This window comes from Labrus mixtus, chromosome 4, assembly GCF_963584025.1.
Source record: "Labrus mixtus chromosome 4, fLabMix1.1, whole genome shotgun sequence".
NCBI lineage: Eukaryota > Metazoa > Chordata > Actinopteri > Labriformes > Labridae > Labrus > Labrus mixtus.
Window position 1 is genome coordinate 14,991,263 of NC_083615.1, and position 6,000 is coordinate 14,997,262.

Below are 6,000 nucleotides of genomic sequence, written 5' to 3' on the forward strand. Positions count from 1 at the left end.
TGAGGTTTAGATTACCCCCTTCATACAAACTGATGTATGTGGACATACTTCTGAGACTCGTAAATATGAGATGACCAAAGTTAAAGGAAGTATATGTTGTCCTTTGATAATTCATCCAGACACCTTTCTAAATATAAAGTAATTCTACTCCAACTTTGGGGCATCACAACAGAAACCCTTTCCATGTTGTGTTTTGATAGGTGGGAAATTTGTTCCCCTTTAATGGCTGTATATCCAAGAATCGCTTAGCAAAGAGAAGATTAAGTGCACACATTAATCCAGGAGTCAGAGCAATCTTGTAATCCACTCAGTATGCTAATTGCCTGTTCTTTCTCCAGCAAAGGGGTTTACAGGCCATTAAATGGCACTGAGCGGTTGACAAAGGATAGCCGGCACGCTCCCCCACCCACTATCCCCCTCTCCCTATTTCTTTCTTGGACAGGCTGTTGTACACCCACACAACGCTCCTAAAAAAAATATGCAGAACCCCACGAAAACAAGTGGCACTGTGATACCAAGGCAGTCATTTCACAGCATGACAAGGGGAACAACAATACCTCTTCTATTTCGAGTAGACGTGACAGTGACAAGTGGACCTCATTGTTCTTGAAGAAACTTTGATCCTCTTGACCCTGACGCTGTTCTTTTGGATGTTTTCCCCAAGCATACAATAGTTATCATGTAAGATTTGTCCATATCCGACAGTGCTACAAGTAAATAACGAAAGAGAGTGCTATTGTCTCCATCGCAGTCCCAGTCATGCACACCCTCCTTTTTCCAACTCTGCCTGTACACAAGAGAATTGCACCAAGGTAAAGTGCAATTCTTAGCGCGCTACTGCCTGTGCAGTCCCCCAAGTGGCCTTGGCAGCCTTAACATGATGGATGTTGTTTCAAATCGGGTTTCTCGCTACACTGATAAAGCAGCCTTGTCAAAACACATTCACTAGCAATGTAAGCAGATAAAGATAGTTGCAGATAATTAGAAGATTTGTGCATTGTGTCATTTATGGTTCCAACTGCCAGGGAATGGTGCTGTGACGGATGACTCAAACAAGAGAGTTCGGCATGAAGCCTGACTGCAAATGTAGCTGGTAATGACCAGAGTGTGTTTTTCAGATGCAGCTAATGAGCACGGCCATTAGACATAAATGACATTTTAAAAACCTGGGGAGTCAGGAAATGAACAAGTACCATAGATAGACTGCCTGTAGGCAGCAAATATGGCAAGAGCATCTGGAGGATGCGGCACTACGTTCACTCGGATGACCTCCACCCAGAGTGTTGAGACTGTCAGTCATTTCACTTCTGTTAACTGTGAAAGGATGGCGGCTCATTATGGAGAAACTGTCACAACCATTCTCCTCAATATCAACATGGCATCTCAAGGATCTGTAGACTGATTATCTTTTCATGGGTTTATTATTTTAATTTCCTGATGAGCCCATTTATAAGAAATGCTGCCACTTTGGAGGCTTCTTCAGAGACAGACGGGAGTTTATAGTGTGCAGGGCCATGTTTAGATAACCTAAATCTACATGCTAGAATCTAGATTACAAATCCAGAATAGACAATGTAAGTATGGCTCAATAGACGACCAGATGGATTTGTTTCCCCATATTTAAACAGTAACTCTCAGACGTGTGCCACTAAATCCCAACAATCTGCAGCCTTATGTTGCACTCAGTCACTACACTCCATGATTGATTAGTCACCCGTTTGAGCTGAAAGTGTGCAGATCAGGATGAAATCAACTGCTGTTGTGTTTGGAATGAGGCTGTAAGTGCAAAACTTTAACTACTTTGAAAACTTCAGCTACTGATTATTTTTCACCAACAAAAGAACCTCAGTTTCAAAGTGTATTTAAATTTTTTAATAAGGTTACTAATTATGGGTTGTAAGTCAAAGCAACTCCACCACGCAACATGTCACCTTCACCTGGATTTGAGTAATGGCCCATACCAAGAATCCCTCCACCAAAAAATGGACGTAATATCAGTGAAAAAACTCTGATTGATTATTTTTTAACAGCTCTGAATAAAATGAACAGCCAGGGACTTGTCTCCTCATCAGTAAGTGCGGCATGTTTTTTTTTTTGTTTGTTTTTAAAAAACGAAATAAAAACCTGGTTGAAACAGGCAGGTGGCAACTGAGATCACTTCTCATAGTGTGCAGCAGTAGGTTTTTCTTAAGATTTTCTTGCCCTCCAGGTGGGCTTTTCCACAAGTGTGTGATGTCAAATGAAAACTATGAATTCTGTGATAAGGAGTTTTGAAGGGAGTGTAGTCTGGCTGTTTTTTTTAGACAAAAACATCTTCCCTCAACTAAGGTCTGTTTTTTTAAAAGAATCATTTCTGTAATGTCGTAAGAGACAAAACAACCTGCTTTGATGGAGTGATTTTACCTCCAAGAAGTTGCATTTACTGCAGCTCTTCTGGAGCAAATTTGAAACTTGTCTTTTTGACTATGAGTCATAACGATGTGTATTTTGGTAAATTCTAGTTCTATGCCTTTGTTTAGAAAATCACTCATACTTAAGTTCCTGTTAATGTACTCTTTTGACGTCTTTAGGACTGTTTCTTTATCCTCATGTCCTCGGAGGTTGTGAATATCCTGAGATCTTCAGATATTTAGAAATGTGTCAAGGGGCAGAGCAGTGCTCAGATATCTTTGACAACATCAGCAAGGAATTTAAGATAAAAAGTCACTACCCAAACCTCATAAATAAGATAAGCTTTTGCTGCCTAATATGTTTAGCAATATTTTGGATGTTTCTTGTTGTGTTAATACAAAAACAAAGTTGAGTGTTGGCATTTGTCTGCATGCAAAAATGAAAGTTACAATATTTTGTAAATGCTCAGTAACTTTCATTGTTTTGTGAATTAACTTATCAATACAATATATGTGTGTGTGTGTGTGTGTGTGTGTGTGTGTGTGTGTGTGTGGGTGTGTGTGTGTGTATCGGTAAGTTGGCGCTTGCTTTTACAGTAAAGTTGGTATACAGCTTTGGTTCTTTGCAGAGTCGGTGACATTCAAGAGCTAGTTTGAAATACTAGAGTCCTCTTCTCCAGTATGTAATGCATTTGAAGGCGTTTAAGCTAATAAAAAAAAATAAAGGTTGGAATGATCTCAGAAAGAAAAAACGTGGCGTTTGATTCTTGTTTAGGGTCAAATCAGCATGAAGACACTTGGTAAGAACGGGAAATACCTCGGCCTTTTAGACTAATCAGAAAAACCTTCAGGACATGATCACATTTTAAGAAATAAAAGAGAAAGATAAGATGAGAAAAATAGATTGACACCTTGTGTTTATGTGGCTTTTCTTGTTTAACACGTTGGACTCTGGTTAACTGATGTTTTCCTGCAGTCACTGCTTTGTTCCCTACAGTATGACGACCTTTACGTTTGAGCCGCTCGGTATAGCTTAAGGTATGCTGAGGTGATATCTCTCTGTAGATCTCTGTATGTGAGGGGGGGGGGGGTGTGATAAAATGTAGATGAGATGTTAAGGTAAGGCTGCGTGTGGGAGGCTGTCTCTCAGGTGGAGAATTTTTCCCTGGCAGCGATGGAGGTCACAGTGGAAAACATGCTGCGAATACGCTCCTACCATCAACAGTGTTGGCAGTGAAAGCGCTCTCTGCTCGCTCCAGGAGAGAAGTGCAGTGTTTATCAAGTCGAAACATGTAGAAACCACCTACAACCCACAGCTCAACTACAGAGAAGTAAACCCAGTGTCAAAATGCTCTCACTTCACTTTTAAAGAAGGGAAAAAATAACTCTTATTATCTTTAGAATCTGGGTCTTTTTTTTTTTAAAACTTTGCCCGTCTTTCGTTCTAGCTTGGAAACCTAATCATCTTCAGCTTTTTTAAAGAAGTCAGGCATGAGTAAAATATGAGGAGGGAGTTTTTTTTTTTAACATGTAGAGAATAAAGTCAAGATGTCAAAAATGGAGAGAACATTTTGTAATAGTGCGAGGCTGAAGAAAACATAAATCAGAGAAACAACAATTTATTAAAAAATATCTTCTTTTTCTCATTCGAAAAAATCCTCTCCTCTGATTGGCTCCTTCATATGGCTCTAATACATAGACTGTAAATATTAATTCTGTACAAAGCGGCCATGCTGGAAAGCCTGTCTCAGTCCAGCTTTCAGTCAACCTAACGACAGGCTGAGAGCTGCAGCTGAGGCGGGTTTTAAGCCTCCTGATAAACCGTTACATAGCGCTCACCTGTCAATCATGTCAGCTATACGCGCCTAACTATATGGATAACCCGCATCATTAATAAAATCAAAACATTTATAAAAAATGTCACTTCCTGTACAGTGTGAGCCAGTGATGACAATAACTAATCAGACCATTTTCATTGTTTTAAACCAGGCTGTAAACATGTTTATTTATGCTGTAAAAACTGTTTTTTTTTGCTAGTCGTGTATATGTGACTTCCCGTGTTCCTGGAGCCAGCCTCAAGCGGACACTCAACACACTGCAGGATTTTTTGCACGTCTGCATTGGCTTCATTTTTCAACACCAGAGGTTGCCTCTTCCTCTCATGCTAAAAGTTGGATTTTTTTTTGCAGACATTTCAACTTCATTTTCAACCTTTGGACTCAAATCCTTAAATTAATTCCATTCCTCTTGTTTCATTTCTTATGCCTGACACTAGTTCAAGTTCAAACATGTTTTTCGTATTTGAAGTTTATTCTTCACATTTTGACTTGAATGTCAACACTTTGACTTTGGTCGGGAAATGCTAATAATGCAAAAAAGTCTTCCTTTGACTTATTTGAAAACGTTGTACTATACTTTGACTATGGTTTGACTTCATGCTTGACATCTTAACTTCATTCTCAACATTTTATTTGAATTTTTGAAAAGAAAAAAAATCCTTCACACTTGACAAAGGTTCAGAGGGAACAAAACATGATTTTTTTTTCATAAATTGCTTTGCCTAGCAAGAGTAGTGTGCAGGATTTTTTCTTTTCAAAGTGATAGTTTGATGCACCTACTGTGAATGTGTGAACACCTCTTTTAAACAGCAAAATGCAACATAGAAAACAATGCACCTTCTCAGTATTTGTGTTATACCTTCTGTTGTATACTGAGCAGTACGGATGCTCTGACAGATCTCAGAACAAAATGTTCAGTGCTGGGAAAGGTTCTTTGAAAGCTATAAGTCACATCACGCTGAAAGAAATTAAACTACAGTAGAGCAATCGAGGCTGACAATAAACTGGTGCCATGAAAAGGTAATTGGAAAGACATGACAACCACAAATGGGAACGATATTTCAATTTTTAGTTTGAAACATATTGAATAAAGTGCTGTAATAAGTGACGTCCAAGACTACAAAAAAGAGCCCTGCACGTTTTTAACAAAAAAAAGATTCAGATTGATTCATAGAGGAGGTTTTTTTTTTCTGGTTCCTCCATTGAATCCTTTACAAGAGCTCCACTGAATGCTTGTGTACTTCACTGATGATTATTCGGTATAGAAACGCTCAGATTGGACTCTTTCTGTGGGCCAAAGAAGTAACGAGTAATGATTGGGTAAAGAGCTGTTAGAGGGGCATTAGAGGTTTAGGAGTTAAAATGCCACTTGGCAGGTTTAGCGAGTCGCCTCCAGCTCCAAATGGAAGTGGGAGGTTATTGCTCGAAGGATGTAATTTTATGTCCAGAAGTGATGTAGTGTTGTGTGGAGTAAACCGCACACAAATGGCTTATTTGTTTTGTTTTTTTAGACCAGAGGACATGGAAGAGAACAGCAGAAGGTTTCAAACTGGAGAATTTATTTGGAAGACATGGGGTACTTTTGAGACAGTTATAGATTTAATTTGATTTAAAAAAATCAAATTTCCCATAAAGAAATCTCAACCTAAATCCACCAATGCAGATCCACTTGTCATAAATCCCTCATGAAATAGTGCTTTATGGTGTTAATGTTGGAATAAAAAACAGAAAGGCTAACTTACTGCGGCTTTGTATTATAACAAACACAGTTG

General features: G+C 38.8%; 1 protein-coding gene across 1 annotated transcript in view; it reads left to right on the forward strand.

The window, feature by feature from the left end:
• Positions 1-6,000, forward strand: part of mgat4c (mgat4 family member C) — a 103,593-nt gene that overhangs the window by 26,639 nt on the left and 70,954 nt on the right. The window lies entirely within an intron of this gene.